At 46.9% G+C, this 21,335-nt stretch overlaps 1 protein-coding gene across 3 annotated transcripts in view; it reads left to right on the top strand.

Annotated features, from left to right (window-relative positions):
* Ubtd1 (ubiquitin domain containing 1) overlaps positions 1-21,335 on the top strand; it is a 52,483-nt gene that overhangs the window by 26,822 nt on the left and 4,326 nt on the right. The window contains exon 2 of one of the 3 annotated variants that reach the window (XM_063245112.1): positions 20,163-20,218. The exons of the other annotated variants lie outside the window; for them this stretch is intronic. The gene's annotated coding sequence lies outside the window, so the exon portion shown is untranslated. The remainder of the gene's footprint in view (positions 1-20,162; positions 20,219-21,335) is intronic. 3 annotated transcript variants of the gene reach the window in all.

Here is a 21,335-nt window from a genome sequence, read left to right as displayed (position 1 = left end):
CACAGTCTCTTGCCTCTGGAGCAAACCAAGCAGCTGAAGTTGTCTGTTCACAAGAATGTGCTGACTTGTTTGTTATTTAATGTCATCTTCCTTCCAGAGCCTTTTCCATGTCTTTTCCTCTACTATGTTTCCTTCTTTAAAACCTTGTGTGTCTTTGTTCATGCTTCTTACAGTCTACTCTACTTTCTTCTTTTGTACTTCTGTTTCTGGGTATATTTTGGATTCTCAGAAAGCGGGATGAAGCTTCTGGCATCTTTGCAGTCACATAGGACCATGCACTTTCTGAGCCCAGGGAGGGAAGAGTGTTTTGCATCCACTCTCCGAGCTGGAAAGGTCAAGGCCCAGTGTTAGCATAGAAAGGGTTGTGCTGTGGCCTTGGGGCTGGATCCTGCCTGGTGCTTCCCTGGGTCACCACAGTGACAAGATGCTCACTTGTAAGCCAATAGCATCCTGGCTGTGACTGCTAGCCTCAGCAGTTCTTGACCTCCAACTGAGCTGAAACTGAGAGGATGTTTTCCACCAGCGGGAGCTGCACCCCGAGGACTCTCTCCCCAGCCCTTTGGTGGCTGGGCTGAAAACAGATACCTCCTGTTGGCCAGCATATGCCTCCTCCTCCTCTCCGGCCCAGTGACAGAGCCTATCTGGCATCTGTAGGTGAAGAAGGGCTGCGGGCAAAACAGGTGGTCTTCTCTCACATAGCTATCAGTTGCAACCTGTCTGCAGGGGAACCCTCAGGGCCTGGCTTTCTCCTGGGGCCTGACTTTCTCCTAGGTTTGGCACCAAGCTTGCCTTCTGTTATAGATTATATATTCCTTTGCCCCACCCTGGCCTCATGTAATACGGATGCAGCTAAATCCAGTGTTTGTGATTGGTTAGTTGGCTAGCGCTGGGATTGGCTGTGTGAGTGTTCCACCTGCCGAGGGGTAGAGTGATGATATGATGTAAGGCGGAAAGAAAGTACATCTTGCTCTTTTTGCTTTCGCCTTGCTGTTTGCAGCCTGCTGTGAATGGCGGCCCCATGGCACCCTGTTGCTTGGAGCAGCTGAGTATGGACTGAAACGTCTAACCTGTAAGAACTAACCCTTTCCTTCTCTAACTTTGAGTGTCAGGTATTTTGTCTCAGCAATGAAGAAAGAGTAACTAAGACACCTTCTAAGCCCTGAGAGATCGGTAGGGATGGGCAGGCAGCTCTGGCTGGGCTCTGGTGGGTAGGGCAGTTTTTCGAGAATGAAGCCTGACCCGTCAGCCCTACCCCTTTGCGGGAACCTACCCCCAAGTCTGACTCACCTTTGCTTGATACAAATTCTTGTCAGACTGGTCTCAGGAAGGGCAAATGATATAGGCCATGGTCCAGCTACCCCAGGCCAACAAAGCCCCACAGCCTGCTGCTTCACTTAAACATTGCAGACAGGACTTTTCTGACCACTCAGGTATCTGCCTGCCTTCTCCTGAGACAGAGGACTAGGGCTCTACCTTTTGCAAGTTCTCTCTCTTGTCCCTTGTGCCACTATATCACCTTTTTTCCAAGAGACCTGATCCACTCCCTGGTTCATTGTCTTAGTTTTTATTGAGTAGTTACTATGAGCGAAGGACAGACCTTGAGCACTGTGGCTCATGCAGTGGGTAAGATCCAGTCCTGCCCTTAGAGTTTTTTTGGGGGCTTTGTTTTTGAGACAGGGTCTTGCTATATTGGTGGTGAACTCCTGTAGTCAAAATCCTCTCGTGAGCCAGGGATGTGATGTTACATCGCCTGCCTGGCAAGGGTGATGTCCTAATTTTGATTCCCAGTACCCACCAAAAAAAAAAAAAAAAAAAAAAAAAAAAAAAAAAAAAAGAGAGAGAAGAAGGAAAATAAAGGAAAAAGATTTTCTTGCCTCAACTTCCTAAGTAGTTGAGACTACAACCATGTAGCCCCAACCCAACCTCCTTATAATTGAGATACAAAACATACAAAAGGACTTGAATAGGAATTTTATTTGATCTGTGACCACTAGAAACAGTCTTAGAGGTACCCTGTTGTTGGAGGCATCCAAAGTCCAAGTTGAATTGTCTCAGCCTTGTCATGACAAGGGTATTTTACTACTTTACCCTGTAAGACTCAAGATTTTACCAAACCACATTTGAACAGAGCCTTAAGGGACACACATGTGTGTGCACAGTTATCACTCTTCACACAAGGTCCACATATATACAGACATGTATCTGAGGGTCAGAGGCCTTTCCCTGTCCTTGGTGGGAAGACTGCTGTGCATTCATGTGGGTCTTGTTACTTACAGCTGCTATCAACAGCCTTTGTGGGGCTGGGGATTTAGCTCAGCGGCGTAAGCACCTGCCTTGCAAGCAGGCGTTCGTGAGTTCGATCCTTGGTACCAATAAAAATGAAAAAGACAAAAAATAAATAAATAAACAGCCTTTGTAAACTTAGCTCATTTGGAGCACCACTTTTGTTGGGAAGCACACAGCTTCAAAGACCACTGTCTGTTCCTGACAGTGACTCCTTATCTGCCCTCTTCCAGCAGTGTAATAGGCTTACATTCCTCTTTGCCCACTTCCCTGCCATGTTTCTCCAAGCCAGTATCTAAATCCTGGGTTGGGAAAGGAGTGACCTTTGTGTCCTTGAGCCCCAGACTCCCCTCTGGATGCTGGAGGAGAGGGGCTTATGGGCTCTTCTGTCCTTTTTTCTTCCCTCTGGCTTTGTCTTTCCTCTTGTACTCCTGGGCTGCCAATGGGCTTCAGACACTTAAGTCAGGGAGATACCAGGTTGACCCAAATAACTTTTCTAGACTGGCATCCTGTCAGTTCAGTGTGAGCTATGTTTCATATACTGGTCTGAAGTTTTAATTGACAGGTACATTTTAGCATTTCCTCTTGGGTTTTTTTTTTTTTTTTTTTTTTTTTTTTTGGTACTGGGCATCAAACTCATGACCTCGTGCTTGCCAGGTAGACACCTACTCCACTGAGCTAAATCCCCGGCCCAGCATTTCCATTGTTAAAAAATTAATCTGTCCCCTATAACTCTTAACTACTTGGGAGACTGGGACAGGAGGTTCACAAGTTCATTGCCAACCTGGGTCTCACTAAGTTGCAAGCCATGATGCTGTTTGCTTGCAACTTAGTAAAACCTTGTTTCAGGATATTTAAAAAGGGCTGGGGTATAGCTCACTGGTAGAGTGCTTGCCTAGCGTGCAGGATGCCCTGGGTTTAATCCCCAGTGCTTAACAGGGATGGGAAAGAAAAGAACAAAATTTGTCACCTAGATGTAGTTGGAAGAAACTTCTTTTGAGACCCATAGGAGAGGTATTAAAGGCAAAAGATTTTCATCAAGACAAGCTTGGGAGTTCTCCCTCCCATTGTGGCTTAGATTAGGCCTGGAGTCAGTCAGCCAGAGGCACAGAGACTAGAAAAACAGGGTGATCCTGCAGTTACCACAAGTAGGTTTTAGCTTGGGTGACCCCATCCACATCACAGACTTGTTGTGCTAGGGATATTTATAGAATCCTGATTAGCCAACAAAGGAGGAAGACTAGTGTTTAAGAGATGGGCCAGGGGCCAGGGCAACCATCAGATCCAGGCTGACTTGTCAGACCCTGGCCTGTCCTGCTTGCTATGCTTGGACAGCTTCTGAAAAGCTTCTTTTCACACAGCCTCTTTCAAGACTGAGCTCATAAGAACATACCTCCTCCAGGGAAGTCACCCCTTCCCTCCTCTGCTTTCCCAGTCTTCTGAGCCTCCTTCATGCCACTGCGTGTTTGTCTGGTGCTATGGTCATCCATCTATCCATCCATCCTCCCACTGAATACTGAAGACCCACTCTGTCAGGAGCGGAGGCAGCTGTAAGAGAGATCAGGGCCCTGCCTTGGCAGGTCCAGCATCTCAGTGGTCCATCAGGGAGGTTGGGGCAGCAAAGTGAGTTAACAGTGGCTGAATTAGAAGGGGCTGGGGCTAGGGATTTAGCTCAGCGGCATAAGACCTGCCTTGCAAGCAGGCAGTCGTGAGTTTGATCCCCGGTACCAATAAAAAGGAAATAGACCAAAAAAAAAAAAAAAAGGGGGGGGCTGAGATGGGTAGTGGGGAGTCCACTGTAGTTAGATCAACACGGCCGTTCTGGGGGGCATTCTTTAGCCCTTGGGCACTCTTAGGTAATTAAAACTTCATTCTTTTTTCTCAGGTCCTTGAGGGCCTGGCAGGGTCTTACCACAGTGGGTTTTAGGCATCAGATATTGTAATGAATCTGGGCTATGACCCTTTTGTCTGGGTCTAAGCACCCTGACAGCTAGTTATCACCACCCACTCCAGGCCTAGAGCTCCTGAGCCCCACCTCCAGCTGTCATTTGACCATGAAGAATTGGGTTACCTTGGGGGTGGGGTGACAGGATCCTGTGAATTTGAATGTGACCAAATCTGAGGTGCCAAGCCAATCCATCAACACTAAGAGTAGGATAGCTACTGAGCAGGGGCAGCCTGAGGCTCTGCCTGGGACTCATCCTTTTGCATCAGATCCTTTATCGAGAATGCTTCCCTTCTATCACTATCATTATGAAGGGAAACTGAGGCCCAAGCTATGTATGCTTGCCTCTTCCTCCATCAACAGCAGAAGCCAAAGTAGGGCAGGTCATTGTGTAGGAAGGGTGAGGTGATAGGTCTGAAATGTGGGGATGTGGGTGAGGTTTGCTTCCACATTTCCTTCCCAGCCTGCCATAGCCTGTTTATTTCTGGAGCCCAGAATCGGAGCTGGAGGCCTTAGAGATCATCTAGCTCAGCACCTACCCACTCCTTTCTGGGTGTACAAAGTGAGGCCTGAAGATCTGACATGTACTTCCATTCTGCATGCGCTGTGTGCCTGCTTGTTTTGGTTTTGAATTTACGTATTTATTATATGCTTATAGTTTTAAAAAAACTGCATAAAATAACACATTCCAAGGACTTCCTAAATTATTCAAATGTTTTCTAAATAGTGAGCATGAATATAATGTATCACACAGCCCAAAAGGATTGTCATGCATCAGTTGTATGATTCAGTGTTGGCCCAGACCTAAGAGAGCATGTCTGCTCAGGAACTTGTGCTAATCTGGGCATCCACCATGCCTGGCCTGGTCAGTGAACAGTTTATGAGTAAGTCTGTGAGTGATCTGAGAAGTTTTCACTTTATCAGGATTCCTGTGGGTTTAGGAGTATCTTTCCTCTGAGTCTTACAGGGGTCTTTTTGGCACAGGTGTGTGTGTGTGTGTGTGTGTGTGTGTGTGTACACACTATTGCACATATTGGATATGCTTTGTCTTCTGGTTTGGGTAGAAGCTGTTGGGTATTTGGAGGCCAGGATCTTGCTTTGGCTATCTCTCTGCCCTTAGGGAGCCTGAATAAACCTTCCACTAAAAGGGTTGGAATTACGTCTTAACGTTTAGGACCAATAAGAACAAGTGGTACATGGCAGATACCACCCACTGGCCCAGGAGAAGACTTGCCCCAGTTCATCTGGTGCATTAGATGCCCTACCAGCCAGTGTTTCTGCTGTCCTGGACTGAGGTGTTCCAGTTTGCCTAGAGCTGAGTTGGGCACTGCCCAGCTGAAGACTGGCTGACTGTACAAGTGGCTAAGAGGCCCTGGTGGGCAGTGCCAAATGAGAACTGAAGCTGGCATGTCTTTGGAGTCTGAGTTGGGAAAGATGAGCTCGTACATGTACAGCCCTCGTCCCACCAGAATAGCTTCATTTTACCTTCTTCAGCTAATAGGCTTCTTTGAAAGCCTTTCACTACTTTCTTTGAAAAAAGAGTTTTGATGCTAGACATTGTGGTGTCTATAATCCTGGCACTCTGTGGGACTGAGGCAAGGGGAGCACAAATTCAAGCCTAGCACGGGTAGGTTAGCGACTCAGACCCTGTCTCAAAAAATATTAAAAAATGGGATGTAGCTTAAACATGAAGGCACTGGGTTCAACCCATATTATCACTCCTCCACAACCCTCAAAAAAGTTTTTCCATTAACAAAAATGTTGAAGCTGGTTTTTATACCTGTCCTCAAATGCCCACTCCTGCTCAGAGGTTTCTGGAGGCAGGGGAGGAGGGCTAGCAGAGGGACGTGGAGACCCTCCCCTTATTCAGTTTAGGGGCCTTACTCCTGCTAGGGCCTCCTGGAGGCTGCTGAGCACTGCTTGCTTTCTCCCTGTCTCCCAGGTCCACTTCCTTAGGAGTTGACCAAACAGACAACTCAGGATGCTTGGTGGCCCCTGAGGTCCTTCCACAACTACCGCCAGCGGCTGGACATAGCCAGAACTCAGGCCATCGCTGCCCCCTCCTGAGGGGCTGCTGGAACCTTTTCTGAGGTGGAAGAGGGGCTTGGAACCCCAGTGCAGGAGCCATAGCCTCTCCCCTGAGAGTCTATATCCTGTTACCCTACTGTGGAGGGAGTGGGAGTTCTTTTCACCTGAGGCCTTTTTTTAAACAAAAATTTTAAAAAATTTGTATTTTATAGGAACTTCAAAGAACTGCAAGGCTATGCACAGAACAGATTTGATAATAATACTTGTGGATAGAAATGAAATTAGTCAGGAAGAGGTTCATTGATTTATCTTAGAAATGACTCCTGCATGTACTAAGTGCTTACTACCTACCAGGCCCTTAACACCCAGGAGAGCTCAGAGCCATCCCATTCCCTAGCTGCCTAACTTGGGAATTAAATTATTTAATAGATGTCAAGTGCTTAGAGGAGTGCCAAACATACAGTAAGCACTTGATCAGTGTTAGCCTCTTTGGAGGAGTTTATACTGGGGATTGAACCTAGAGCCTTGTGCATGTTAGGCAAATACTCTACCGCTGAGCTGTATCACCCTTTTTTATTTTTTATTTTGAGACAGAGCCTTGCTGAATAGCCCAGGCTGGCCTGAATTTGTGATCCTTTTGCCTCAGCCTCCTGGGTAACTGGGATTATGTGTCATTTTAATCCCTCAGGTAGTTACTACTATTATCCCCACTTTCAAGATAAGGAAAATGAAGCTCTTAAGTTAAATAATTTCCCCACATCATGGAAGTGACAGACAGGATGCTATCTCAGGTCCAAAACTGAGAGGCTTATCTACTCCTAAGAGCAGGAGGTAGGAATGTGGCACTCCCTTGAGGAACTCCCAGCCTGGGGAGGAGGCTGACCCTGGGTGAGTGAAGTGCCCAAGGCAGCAGTGTGTTCGAGCTGAGCCAGGCTGGGTGGGACACAGAGCTGGTCTGTGCCTGTCATCTGAGTGGCGGGGTCCCACCAGGGTTGCTTCTCAGTGTCCCAGGAGTTAGCAGACAGGACAGTGTCTGGGACAGGCTGGATGCCTGCCTCTGCCTTGGGTCCTGAACCCTAGGGTCCTTATCTTTAAAATGGGAATAGTGATACTTCTCACACATTGTTGCAAAAAGTAAGTTGAAGGGCAGGGGATTTAGCTCAGCTGCATAAGCACCTGTCTTGCAAGTGTGCAGTTGTCAGTTCCATCTCTGGTACCAGAAAAACAAACAAACAATAAAAGGTAAGTAAAATGGAGCATATAGATTTTTTTCCTCTTAATTTACAGGGCTGGGAATTGAACCAAGACTCTCAAACATGCTAAATAAGCACTTTACTACTGAGCTACACTACCTAAAAAACTTTATGGTCTTAGAACTTCCATGGCTAGTAATAATTGCTACTCTTTTTGCATTCCAACACTGTGGTCCACAGTTCTGAGTGTCTTGTTTTATCCTCACTGTAGTCCTTCCAATTGGATATTGTTGCTCCACTTTATGGTTATGAAACTGAGGTCCAGAATTCAGCTGCCCAAGCCACATCTGTGAGAGTCAGAACCAGGTCCTCTCTCATTCCAGAGGCACCTCTTAATGTTTCAAATCCTCTGAATTTCATCCCTCCGAAGCCCACTGGACCAGCCATAGCTCCCGGGAGGCCAGGTTGAGCTAGGTTCTCTTGCCAGGCCACCCATCCAGGCCTGGGAGCTGTGGTAGCAGAATGTGTCACCAGGCAGCCAGTAGGATGGGTGGTACACCCCACAGGCTCCTAGTTGTAAGCCTCAGTGGGCTCTCTTCACCAGTCTGGCAAGTGACTTGTCGGCCTCTGAGTCACACCAGCACCGATGAGTCAGGTTTTTCCCTTCCCTGTGCCCAGAACAGCTGGGGTGGGGGTTCTTAGGAAACAGACCTCCCTGCCTCTGTTCTTCCACTCATTTCCCTTGCCTAAGAGCTGCTTATTTTCTATCCAGACAGCAGTGGCTTGGCCCTGGAGAAACAGACCATTGTGTCCCTGAAGAAAAAAGTGTCCAGGTGAGGGCAGCACTGGGAAAAAGAGATGAGGCTTCCTACCTGAGTCCAGTCAGAGGTGGAAGGGTGGAAGGGCCACCTGCCTTGTTAGTAAGGAGAGAAGATAGCTAGTCAAGGGCTATCTGACTCCTGAACCCGTGCCTTTAGCCATTGGGTTTGGCTTGCCCTCGCTTGTCTATCCTCGGGGCATTCATCTGGGTTTCCCTGTGCTATCCTCTTGCTGTTTGAGTAGCCTGGCTCTGCAGATAGTCCTCCTCAGGCAGGAATGGATTCTCCCTGAGCATTCCCAACTAGGCCCTCTACAGACCTATTGCATACTATCAGAGCAGCCTGGCTGGGCTGTGTAGTTCTGAAGCAGTGCATTTCAGCCCTGGCCATCTATTGGAACCACCTAGAGAGTTTTCAAACCTCATGTTCAGACCAGACTCTAGAATTGCTAGGGGTGGGCACTAGGCAACTGTTTTTGAAAGACCACACTGTATTGCCTCTGAAGAGCCTGATCTTACAGAGTTGACAGTCAAGTCACAAGGACAACACAACACGTGGAGGAGATGCACACAAGGCAGCATGTGACACAGGGCTGGTGCAGGGTCTGTAGGTTTGGTGGAAAAGGGCTTCAGGCCAGGTGTGGTGGTGCATGCCTGTAATTCAGCTGAGACAGGAGGATCATGGTGAGTTTGAGACCAGCCTGGTCTACAAAGTGAACTCAAGGCCAGCCTGAACTCCACAGTGAGACCTGTCTCATAAAGACCAGAAAGAAGGAAAGAGAGAGAGAGAGAGAGAGAGAGAGATAGAAGCAAGCAGGAAAAGCTTCAGGCCTGCCTCCTGCGAGCGGTCTGGATCCTGAAGTGCTAGGGAAGGAAACTAGAGAGGGCCCAGGCTTGCCAGGGCTGGTGAATCATGGGCTGTAGGGGAGGAAGGGGAAAGGATGAGTCAGGCACAGCTGCTAACAAGGCTTGAGCCTGGCTTTGGAGCCTGAACACGCTCAAGTGAGGCGTACTTGGTGGCTCTACAAACCTAGTGTTATGCGCCCTGAGCTTGCTGCATGAAGAAGCAGGTAATGACTCTTGAAAAGACAGGGTTTGCACTGCTTTGCAGGGCACACAGAAGCTTAAGGAGAACACTGGCCATTTCTGTAAAATAGCGAGAAGAGTAGTGTTCATTTTGCAAGTGTGCTTGGAAGGTCATGCAGCATCACGTTGGAAATGGACTCTGGTCTTACCAAGTTCACCTCCCTGAGGACCCAGACCTAAAAGATAGTAACTTACACTCCACTGATGAGCAGTGGACTAAATGAAAGACTGTAACCACATCCACAGTCTTTTTTAGGTCCAGCCCCAGTGGTTTCTGTGGTGTCCAAGATCCTGGTAGGACCTGATGCTGGGAAGACTTCACCTGGACTAATAGGTTCTCTTAGCTATCATCTCACTAAGCTCATAGCCCAGGATTTGGTCCTGGGCTTTGCTTTGTAGAAAAGTTAACTAGCGATTCAACTCCATATTTGTTACGGGAACAGTGAGCTCCTGAGCACATCCTCAGCTGGGTGCTTGTTATGCCTCAGGGAATTCTGTCCCATTGGTTGGTAAGTCTGGGGTTAAAAGGCAAAGAGTAACTATATAGTTACCCCTCCCTGGGCTACACTGCAGGCCCAGCACAGAGACATGTGGAAGCTAGAAGTACAGATGCTCCTCAACCATGATGAGGTTTCATCCCGATGAACCCAACTGCAAGCTGAAAATATTCTAAGTCAAAATGCATTTAATATACCTAACCTACCAAATAACACAGCTTACCCTTGTGTACTTTCTTAATCTGTTTTCTGTTGGTATGCCAGAACCAGAATTTTTGTGCAGAATTTTCATTTCTTCATGATTAAGTCTTAGTAGATCGTTTCTAGGAATTTGTTTCAGCATCTCATTCCAGATTTGAGGATTCTGGTGAAACAGTAGAAGAAGTAGCTATTGTCAGTTTACAGAATAGAAAATATCAGGTTGAAAAGGAGGAACTCCAGATAGTGGAGCTGCTGGACTTAAGGCCAAAATACTGTTAATGACAGTGACAGCAGCAACCACATTGACAGTGATCTGAGTCTTTCTGAAACAGGGGTGCTGCTCTGCTGCCTGTGTACCATCAGGCTGAGGGAGCAGGAGCCTGCTGGATCTAGGTGCTATGCAGGCCTCGCAGGGGTGTTAGGTTGGCTGATTTATTTATTATACTAGTCTTCTTGGTTATGTGTGTGTGCACACACTCACATGCATGTATTTTTGGGCTTCTCAGTCTCCCTAAGAAATGGAGCTGTGACTATTCTCTGCCTCCCAGAAGTGAGACTAGCCAGGTATGGTGGCACATCTGTAATCCCAGCACTCAGGAGGCTGAGGCAGAAGGATTGCCTTGAGTTTGAAGTCAGTCTGGGTTACACAGGGGGACCGTGTCTCAAAACAAAACAAAACAAAACAAAACAAAATAAAACAAAACAAAACCAAAACACAACACCAGAAGTGAGACTAAAAACATTTGCTTCAGTCACTCAGCTAATTAATGATGGAGCTGATGTTCAAGCCCAGGTCTGGCTGACTCCAAAACCTATGTAGACAACTCCTAACTCACAGTGGCTTGATTTGCCATTTTTTGAGTTTACAACAGTGCCAAAGCATAATCTAAAGCCATTCTGTTTTTCACTTTCAGTATTAAGTACCTTACATGAGAAATTAACACTACTGTAAATAGGCTTTGTGTTAAATGACTATCAAATTGTAGCTAATGTAACTTTTCTAAGAGTACTTAAAGTAGATATTATGGCTTGAGTGAGGTTTGTCTCTGCCAAAATTCATGCTGAGGCTTTGTATTAAGAGGCGGTAGGTCCTTTATGAGGTATCTGGGGTCATGAAAGATCTCCCTTCATGAATGGATGAATGTTTTTCACCCAGGAGTTTGGCTCCCTTTTCCTCTCTTTGCACCTGCCCTCTTGCTCTCTCCTTTTCTGCTCTGTGTGCAGCAGCACATGTCTCTCCATGGAAGCCAAGCAGCTGCTGGTGCCCTGCTCTTAGATTTCCAGAGCCATAAGCCAAAATAAACCTCCTTATAAATCACCCATTCTTACGTGTTCCGGTATACTGATAGAAAACAGATTAAGAAAGTACACAAGGGTAAGCTGTGTTATTTGGTAGGTTAGGTATATTAAATGCATTTTGACTTAGAATATTTTCAGCTTGCAGTTGGGTTCATCGGGATGAAACCTCATCATGGTTGAGGAGCATCTGTACTTCTAGCTTCCACATGTCTCTGTGCTGGGCCTGCAGTGTAGCCCAGGGAGGGGTAACTATATAGTTACTCTTTGCCTTTTAACCCCAGACTTACCAACCAATGGGACAGAATTCCTTGAGGCATAGCAAGCACCCAGCTGAGGATGTGCTCGGGCTCAGTGTTCCCAGCCGGGGGGCATGGGCCCAGAACCGGCCATCGGAATTGGGGTCTGTGTTTGTTCAAGTACCAAAGACCTGGGCACACAGTCTACCGTGGTTTTCTAGGAGGGCTCAGCTATGTGTGTAATGCTTCCCCTTGTGATCCAGCTGCACATTTTACTTGGTTTTCTCATGGTCATTTCTGTGTGCTCAGCTTCTGACATTTTCATATCCTAACAAAAACTCAGTTTCACTCTTGGTGGAGTGGTTTGGTAGAAAGACCCCAGCTGTGGGGTCTGGGGCAAGTTATCTCACTTTAGCTTTGGTTTCTTCATCTGTAAAATGCAGCCAAATGACCTTCAGGTCACTCCCAGCTTTGGGATTCTGTTCTACTCTGGGGGACATGCCCTGAGAGAGCAGCAAGTTTGAGAGAAGTGCTTGTGGCAGTTGACACCCAGAGCATCCTGTTCAGCCTCTGGGCCCCTGACTGTCAAGCCACTGCTCCTTGGGCCCTCCTCACAGTCCTGAGGTTGCAAAGAGAGCTATCCAGATACAGGAAACCCTCAGAGCAACCCCTTGGGAGCGAGTGCCTGTTTTATTTATTAGCTGCCATCTTCCCATTTGTGCCCTGGAGAAGTGCTGAGCCCGTATGGAAGCACAGGGTAACTGTCTGCATCAAGCCCACTTGTCATCCCTGTCAAATTAACCTCATCTGACCCCTACATTTCCCTGCACTGAGAGGTGAAGACCAAGGGTTCATATCAGCAGAAGTCTCAGGTTTTTCAAAACCACAGCAATGTCACGAAAAAGAAAATAGATGGTGATCTTTTGTGGCATTATGATATTAAGCACTGTTGATTTGGTTTGATTATCAGTGACTATATTTTTTTTCAGTATGGGGATTGAACCCGGAGCCTTTACACTAACTATACCCTCATCCTTTTTTTATTTTTAATTTTGAGATCAGATCTCACTAAGTTGCCAAATCATTCAGGCTGGGCTCAAACTTTCAATCCTCCTGTGTTAGCCTCTCAGAGTGCCAGGATTACAGGTGTGTGCCACCACACTCAGCTAATAGCTGCCATCCTTTAAGTACAGGCGAATGGTTAATCTTTGCAGGGACATTTTCAAGATGGAAACATTGAGACTTAACCTCACCCTACTACCTACCCCTGAAGCTTGTGTTAGTAGCCAGGCAGCATACAGAGGCTACAGTGGTTTTTTACTCAATTATCTGTAATTACAGTTCCCAAAAAGTGTGTAATCAGTTTCCCTCTAAAGCTGCTCTCACTGGGCTGCTTATGCTCAGGCCAGGACCCTGTACTAGGTAACAAACACATCAGTACCAGATGACAGTGTGTGTTTGCTACAAGAAAAGAATGGACTGCTATTTTGTTAAATGTCATAAAGACTTAAAACAAGGACAAGTGTGGTGATTTGTCCGATAGCTGCCCAATAGCTGCCCAGTAGCCACTTGTGTAATACTCTCTAGAAGGCAGCCCAGAGAAGGCACTGTCGGTTACCCAGGTTCTGAGGCAGGTGAGATTTGGATGTGGGGGCTCTGTTAGTCATGGAGAATGGATAGGTACAGGTCAGGGAGCAGTGAGTGCCCACTGCTGGGATAGCAGCCAGTCTCCTGCCTGACCTTCCAGGTGCCAGTGAGCAGATGAAGACCCCATCCCCAGCGCCTGGGTGAATGTGCATGCTGTGTGTACCTCAGTGAGAGCGCAGCTGGTCTCTGTGTTCCTGTGTGTCAGCTCCTACTGAAGTGGCCCAGAGCCCTGACTAGGCTGTTTCTCCTGGCTGCACCTCCCACTCCCTTCACTGGCATGGAGGTCCCAGCCCTTGCTGGACTTGAGTTTCAACATCCAGCTCCTCATCATCGCCGTATAGCAGGTCTCCTCACGGCACTGCCTCAGTGACTGGTCTCATTCCCACTCTGTCCATACCCTTTTCTCATCCCTATTTTCCTGTCCGGTGAGGTTTGTTCATAAAATAGAGTTCTCTATTTCCCATCTGCAGTGGTTTCTTCCCAGCAGCTCCGCCTCCTTTTTCTAAGTGACCTGGTCACTCCATTCACTCACAAGGGTGCCAGACTCTGAGCCTGCCCCTGGGACCCAACTATGCGCTGGAAGTGGTCCCAGCTGCAGGAGCCACACAAGATGAGGCAGAGAACTGCAGTTGTCCTGGGCCAGTGCCATCCTGGAGCTGAGACAGGGCCACCTGGAGGATAGAGGGCTGCTAGACCTTGGGCTTCCAGCCCTGCCTGGGACCACCTATAGGATGCAGTTTAAGAAATCAGGCCTTGCTTAGCAACTGGCTCCACCTCTTTCCCTCTCTAGGTCCTGGAACTGGGGCCCTGGGGAATGAATGAGGAGACAGGGCTCACAGGCCCTGAGAGAGGCCCCAGCTGAGCAGAGCTGGGCAAGCACTTTCTCTTGGAAGGTTATCCAGGCTCTGAGGGTCATGGGGCTAAATTTGGCTGTATAAATACTGAGCTTCCTGAAGGGATTACCTGAGTTCGCTTTCCCTGGCTGGGCTGATTCTTCTGCAGCCTGATGCTCTTTCTGACCTCTTACCCCTTTGCCAGGTAGGACACTGCTACCCACCTGCACTGCAGCTGTGCCTGCTGGGGTGGGTAGGAGGAGAATATTGGCCCAAGAACTATTGTGGCCCAGGGTGCTGAGGGAGGGAGGCTCTGGCTCCTGCTTTGTCCTTTGGCCTGGAGCTTCATCTGTCACACCAGAGAAAGCTCAGAGCAAGCCTGGACTTGTCCCTAACCATAGTCAGCACTTCTGGAGAGGACTGTGTTGGAGCCATCCCTGGAGCCAGGACCTGGGGACAGAGCTTGGCAACTAGGTGTGGGAAATAGCTGGGGGATTGCTGTAAGTATAAATAGGGCTGGCTTTGTCTTTGGATGAATTGGCTGTCTTGGGGCATCTCTGCTCCCTTTGGCTGGTCTCAGGCTTGGTGTCATATCCCAGGAGCTCAGTTATCCCAGTCCCCAAAGCCGCAAGAAAGATCTCTTGGGATTTGAGGCCAAGATGAAGAGACTGTGGGCACAGTGGTATGTATACACCTGTAATCCCAGCTACTTGGGAAGCTGAGGCAGAAGAATGGGCTGAACATGTAGCTCAGTGGCAGAGCATGCAAGGGACCTCCTCCCAAGTTGGAGGTCACTTGGGAAATGTAGTGAGACCCTATCTCAGATAAAGAAAAAGGGCTGGGGATGTAGCTGTGATCCCTGGGTTCAATCCCGTACTTCCAGGAACAAATACCAAACAAAAAAGTGAAGGGACTGCCTGCTAACCTCTGCCCTGCCTCCATCCCCTCCACTGCTGCTGACTCACTTCTTGCTCCCCACTCCATTCACTGCTCATCTCTTTGTCCCATTCTCAATTCATCAGATATATGCTGAGGACCTGCATCCAGCGAGGTATATTGCAAGCCCCAACGTCTACTGGCCTTCTCGTTTCTGAAACGCTTCCCTTCTGTGTAGTTACTCTGAATTTGGCAGTGTGAGTCAGATTGGTGGGAGTACATATGCACACACATTGTAGCTCTGGGCAGGTTGGAAAGGACCTGTAATGACCTCTTTCCCACTTTCCTTTCAGTGCTTCCTTTAGGGGTGGCATTGCCAGACACGATTTATTATCGAAAGGGCTCACCATGGTGTCCACCGTCATCATCCTCCTCCAACCACGACACGGTGCCCTTTGCCCTCTCTTTCCTCCCCTCATTAGCTCAGAATAACATTGGGCCCATACACTAAGCTATTCTATGTAAGGTGTGTTCGAATATGCCGTTACTGGGTTTGTCTTGCTGTGTCTGCAGACACGTTCCTAAATCAGAAACAAGTTCATACCCAACCCAGCCTGCAGGTCTCACCTGAGACCCATGTCTGTCTTTTCTCCTCACATGGTGCTGGGGATTGAAGAAGCCAGGGTCTTGCTCATGCTAAACACACATTCTGCCACTGAGCTACATGTACAGCCCATGAATCTACCTTTTTTTTTTTTTTTTTTTTTTTGTCTTTTTCCTTTTTATCGGTACCGGGGATCGAACTCACGACTGCCTGCTTGCAAGGCAGGCACTTATGCCGCTGAGCTAAATCCCCAGCCCCGAATCTACCTTTTTAACCAGAATACCAGAAGGTTCTTGTTGTAGTCAGGGGTTGTACACAGAGAACAATTCAGATCAGGACATGGAGTTTATAATATTTTTATAATGGTCACTGGGAGTTAACACCGGAAAATGCAGGAAATTTATCCACAACACCAAAGACATAGATTATTTAGTCAAGGGTCTAAACCCCACAGCATATGTCCCACATGAGTCCAGATAAAAATCCAGAGCTCAGGACAATGCCTCCCAGGATTCCACCTGGACGTCCAGAGCCCATAAGAAGAACTCACACCAGTCTCTTTTACGGATCTGTGCTGGGAAGACCCAAGGGTCAGCGGTGGAAGCAAGAAAGTCTATGCCAGCAGGATGAAGGAGCTGTGTTAGTGGGATGAGGGTTCTACCCTGGAGCCCAGAAGTCACACTCACAACAAAGACCAGGGCTATCCTGAAAGGCATCACAGCTGTCCTCAGCGACACGGAGGTCCCGAGATCCTCCCACGACAAGCACAGTTGGGTACGTGCCAGGAAGCAGCGTGACGAGTTTATCCTGGAGACCAAGCAGCACATGTCTTCCCCTCTGGAGCCAGGAAGCAATGCTCCATGTGAGGATCAAAGCTTCTCCAGGAGAACCAATAGCTCAGACAGCAACTCGTAGGAGAACCCACAATGCCTCCTTAACGCCTCAATCCCTCTCAACACCTCTCTTCTTCTCCACCTATTTATCCTGGCAAACCTCCTCAGGTGGAGCATCTTCTCTCAATGCATGCTGATATAATCCAGCTGGCGTTAAGTTGACCACCAGTTTTCAAACCATGACAGTTCTGATGTGGGAGGGTATTGTGGACAGCTCTTTGATGCTTTTCCTCTGTATGCAGACTCTTTCTCTGCTCACTCACAAATAATCTTTTGCTGTTCCCTACCCACCACAATCATAGAAACTCATGATTTTTATCGGTATTTTGCGCCGCTGCCTCTCCATGAAGGTTATATACCTTGATGACAGAATAATCTTTTATTGTTTTAAAAATCCCTTTTAAAAGCTTCATTCATTAAAAGAAAGAGCGCCGGGCATGGTGGCACACACCCGAAATCCCAGCACTTGGGAGGCTGAGGTGGGACTGCTCTGGGTCAAAGCCAGTCTTGGCTACATAGTGAGTTTGGGGCCAGCCTGGACTACATAGTGAGACCCTACCTCAAAAAGAATTCCCAGTATTTGTACTTACAATGGGTGGAGTCCTAAGCAGAGATCATAAAGGCTTCTGCTGCTGATCCAGCAGAGCCTGCCTTGCTCCTGGTCAAAGCTACCTAGAGCTGCCAGTCGCTTGAATCCTAGAGCAGCAGAGTTTAGAGGATGGCTCACCACCTTTCTCAGAACTTCTTACTTTTCTTTGTTTTGCTTATTTTTTGAGATGGAGTCTCACTATGTAGCTTGGGCTGGCCTTGAACTCACTGTGTAGTCCAGGCTGGCCTTGAGCTCTTGGTGACCCTCCTGCCAGATTTCAGACGTGTGCCACCACAGCTGGCTAGCTCTTCCTAATTTTGTTAATAAGTTTTTATTGTATTATTATTATTAAAGCAACAAATTCTCATTGCACAGAACTTGGAAAATAAAAGACAAAAAGTTTTATAAAATCATTGGTAACTGCAAATCAAATATAACCACTGAAAAAAAATTTTTTAGAAAAAGGCTGGGGATTTAGCTCAGCGGCATAAGCGCCTGCCTTGCAAGCAGGCAGTCATGAGTTTGATCCCTGGTACCGATAAAAATGAAAAAGACCAAAAAACCCCCAAAAAACAAAAAACAAAAACAAATATAACCACTGTTAGCATTTTGGTATAAATTTCTCTCATCCTCTAAAATATGTTAATAATTATGCATTATGCATGCTTTTTTGAAGCAGAAACTGGAACACAAAGCACTTGCTGCTCTGCCCTTTTTCGTACTGCGTTGTGGACATTTGCACACATTACCCCTTGTCCTTCCTCACTGCCGCAAGGAGCTGCCACTGGGGTGTGCTGTTGGATGGTACCTAGCTTTTTGACTGTAGAGCAAGCTTTACCCACCTGCTTGTGATTATTTTCTTACAGTAAATTCTTGGAAACCAAATAGTTGAACCAAAGAAATGCATGGTTTTAAGGTTTTTTTTTTTTTTTTTTTGGTCTTTTTCATTTTTATTGGTACCAGGGATTGAACTCACGACCGCATACTTGCAAGACAGGTGCTTATGCTACTGAGCTAAATCCCCAGCTCCAGTTTTAAGTTTTTGATACCATCTCAAATGCCCTCAAATGCTACAAGGTGTGTAGCAATTTGTGCAGCATGCGAGTGTTCACATGCTTTTCACTGCCCATTTTATGGCTACTTTAACCATAAAATATTTTAAGTAACTGAAATTAAAACATTGCTGTTGATTTGCTTAGTTGAAAACCCTTGTTTTCTGTTTTTGTGTCTCTTGTCTAAGGTTGCATGCACTGGTGTGTAGGGCTCAGACCCTGGGTGATGTGAAAGAGCCCTTGTCCCTGCTGGCCTTTGGGCCTGGAGAACTCTTCATGTTTTATGTGGGTTTTGATTTGCTGATAGCGAGCCAAGCAGACCCAGAAGTGCCAGAGGTGCCCTCTGCTGGCACAGAGGTGCAGTGATATAGACTAGAGTCCTGGTTTCTTAACCGTTTGCCCTTGCCCACCACCACCATCCTTTTTTCCACCAAAAAGGCCCTACATGGAGGGTGGGAAGTTTGTTTGTTTTGTTTTTGTTGGTTGGTTTTTGGTACCAGGGATCAAACTCACAGCCTCACACTTGCCAGGCAAACTGTGCCACTGTGCTAAATCTCTAGCCCAGGGTGAGTTTTTAAACTGTTGTGCCCTGGATGGCTTGCACTGTTTTTCTGTTGGTGAGAAGTGCATAAAGAACAGTTTGGGAAAGCCAGCTGCTGTCCCCATGAAGGGAAATTTAAGATTTTTGAGCAAAGGTGCATACTATCCCCCAGGTAAGTGGGTGGCCCCTTGGGGTGACAGCTATGAAAAAGAGCTCACAGCCTGTGTTTAAAGATCAGCCCTTCAGCTTGTGGGGGAGAGACATGCACACAGGTACAGGTATCCCAGGGGATCATAGTTCAGCAGGTTCAGTTGCAAGGAACAGAGCTAAAGGTGAACATTTAAGTTGTCTCCCAAACCAGGAGTGGCGGTGCATGCCTATAGTCCCAGCACTAAGCACTGAGACAGGAGGATAGCAAGTTTAAGCCCAGCCTGGACAGTTTAGTGACTTAGTGAGACCCTGTTTCAAAAAGTACAAAAAAGGGTCAGGACGTAGCTCAGTGGGAAGGCCCTGAGTTCCATTCCTAGGACCATCAAAGGAGAGGGGAACAGGTGTGTATCACAATCCCCAGCTCTCTCATCTCTTAAAGGTGGTACTTCATAATGTTTCTGATAGATTTCAATCTGAAATTTTAAAAGTCTGATCCTTCTGCCTGTTGTGTTAGCTGGCTCTGGCATTTCCTTGCAGAATTTTTAACATAACAATTATGACCTTATTGCTTATTTCCTGTGAAACTACTTTGGGCTGTTGTTGTCGTTGTTGTCGTCGTCGTCGTCGTCGTAGCTCAGTGTGAAGGCCCTGTGTTCAGTCCCCACGGTCTCACTATGTAGTTCAGGCTGGCCTGGAACTCAGTGTGGAGTCGAGTCCTTTCTTCCTTAGCCTCCAAGTACTGGAATTACAGGCCTGCACCATCATGATTGGCTACTTGGAGAATTTTTTGAGGCCTGGCTCAAAGTTGTTTTCCTCCAAAGAGGATTTACCTTTTCTTCCTGCCAGCCCCAAAATACTTTAAATTGAATGTTTGGCCACAGAGTTTTCTGCTCACACAGGTAGCTGTGTATTAAAAGGCCAAATCACAGGATTTAGTCAGACTAAGTTGGAACCAGCTGGTTTCACTCCTTACTCTGACCTCAGGCAAGTCATTTATTCGCTAGATCTGGACCCTGTGGGCTGTGAAATAGTGATAATATTGCCTATTGCCTGAGGCTACTACAGGGTTGAAAAGAGGTAATGAAGATAAAGTGCTCATGTTCCGGTGGTCACTAGGGGCCACTCCGCCTAGCTGAGTAGCCCTCCGCTGGCCCTGCGGCAGCCCAGCCGTAGGGAGCTGTGTGAAAGCTGAGTGCTGCACCTTCAGCCCTGGGATGACAGCCTCTGAAATGCTTTTGATAGATGCTTCTACCCTCTTGTCTTGACCATGGTCTTGACTTGTCGTAGGAGTTACCTGGAGCTGGGTAACAAGAAAAATATTTGTTATAAGTGTTCCAGATATTGCTGACATTTTTTTATTGGTTGGTTGTGACTTTAAAAATTTTTTGCCAGGTGTGATGGCACATACCTGTAATTCCAGCTCTCTAGGAGGCTGAGGGAGAAGGATGGTGAGTTTGAAACCAGCTTGGACAATTTAACCATTTAGTCTCACAATTTAAAAGGGCTGGGGGTGGGGTGGGGTTGTACCTCAGTGCATAGGTCTTGGGTTCAATCCGTATTACTGCCTCTAGCCCCCTGCTAGATTTCTTAGCTAGGCATGGTGACATCCACGCATAATTTTAGCTGCACAGAGGACTGAGGCAAGGAGAATCCCAAGTTTGAGGCCGAAAAGTCTTGGAACTTGGGTGTGGAAAGACACTGCTGTAATCTCAGCCCTCTGGCTTTCTGGAGCAGGAGGATTATAAATTTGAGTCCAGCCTGGACAATTGAACAATTTAATGAGACCCTGTCTCAAAAAGTGGGAAGAGAGTTAGCTCTGTGTGAAAGTCCTGTGTTCAGTCTCCAGTAACACACACATACACACAAAACTTAGGCTGGGGTTGTAGCTTAGTGATAGAGCACATGCTTAGCATGCAGACCTGAGTTTGATCCCCAACACTGTCGAAAAAAATTCTTTGTAACTGTTTGTATATGGTGGCAAGTTAGTGCCAAGGCATTCAAACATTCTTTTTTTTTTTTGTCTTTTTCATTTTTATCGGTACCGGGGATCGAACTCACGACTGCCTGCTTGCAAGGCAGGTGCTTATGCCACTGAGCTAAATCCCCAGCCCCACATTCATATTTTTTAATCATATGGAAATTGACAGTAATATAAATATGAAATAAAGTATTTAATATTAGCATGCAAATATCTTAAGTCATTTCTGGAACAGTGGACATAAAGAAGTAAAATATTTATATATATATATATATATATATATATATATATTGGGGGGGGGGGAACTACTGGGGATTGAACTCCCGACTTTGTGTCTGCCAAGCAGACACTTACACCACTGAGCTAAACTCCTGGCCCAGAAATATTTTTTTGAGACAGAGTCTCACTATATAGCTCAAGCTGGCCTTGAACTCACTGCACAGCCCAGGCTGGCCTAGAACTCATGGTAATCCTCCTGCCTCAGCTTTTTGAATTGAGATTACAGTCATGTGTCACTACACTAGGCTGCCTAAAGAAGTAAATTTAATAATATAAATTTAGCGGTATAGAGAAAATGGGGAGAGAAA

Source organism: Cavia porcellus, unplaced genomic scaffold (assembly GCF_034190915.1).
Source record: "Cavia porcellus strain 051 isolate PalLab524CR breed Dunkin Hartley unplaced genomic scaffold, mCavPor4.1 scaffold_2, whole genome shotgun sequence".
In the NCBI taxonomy this organism is placed as follows: domain Eukaryota; kingdom Metazoa; phylum Chordata; class Mammalia; order Rodentia; family Caviidae; genus Cavia; species Cavia porcellus.
The sequence above is the reverse complement of the archived record's forward strand: the minus strand, read 5'-3'. Positions and strand labels throughout refer to the sequence as shown.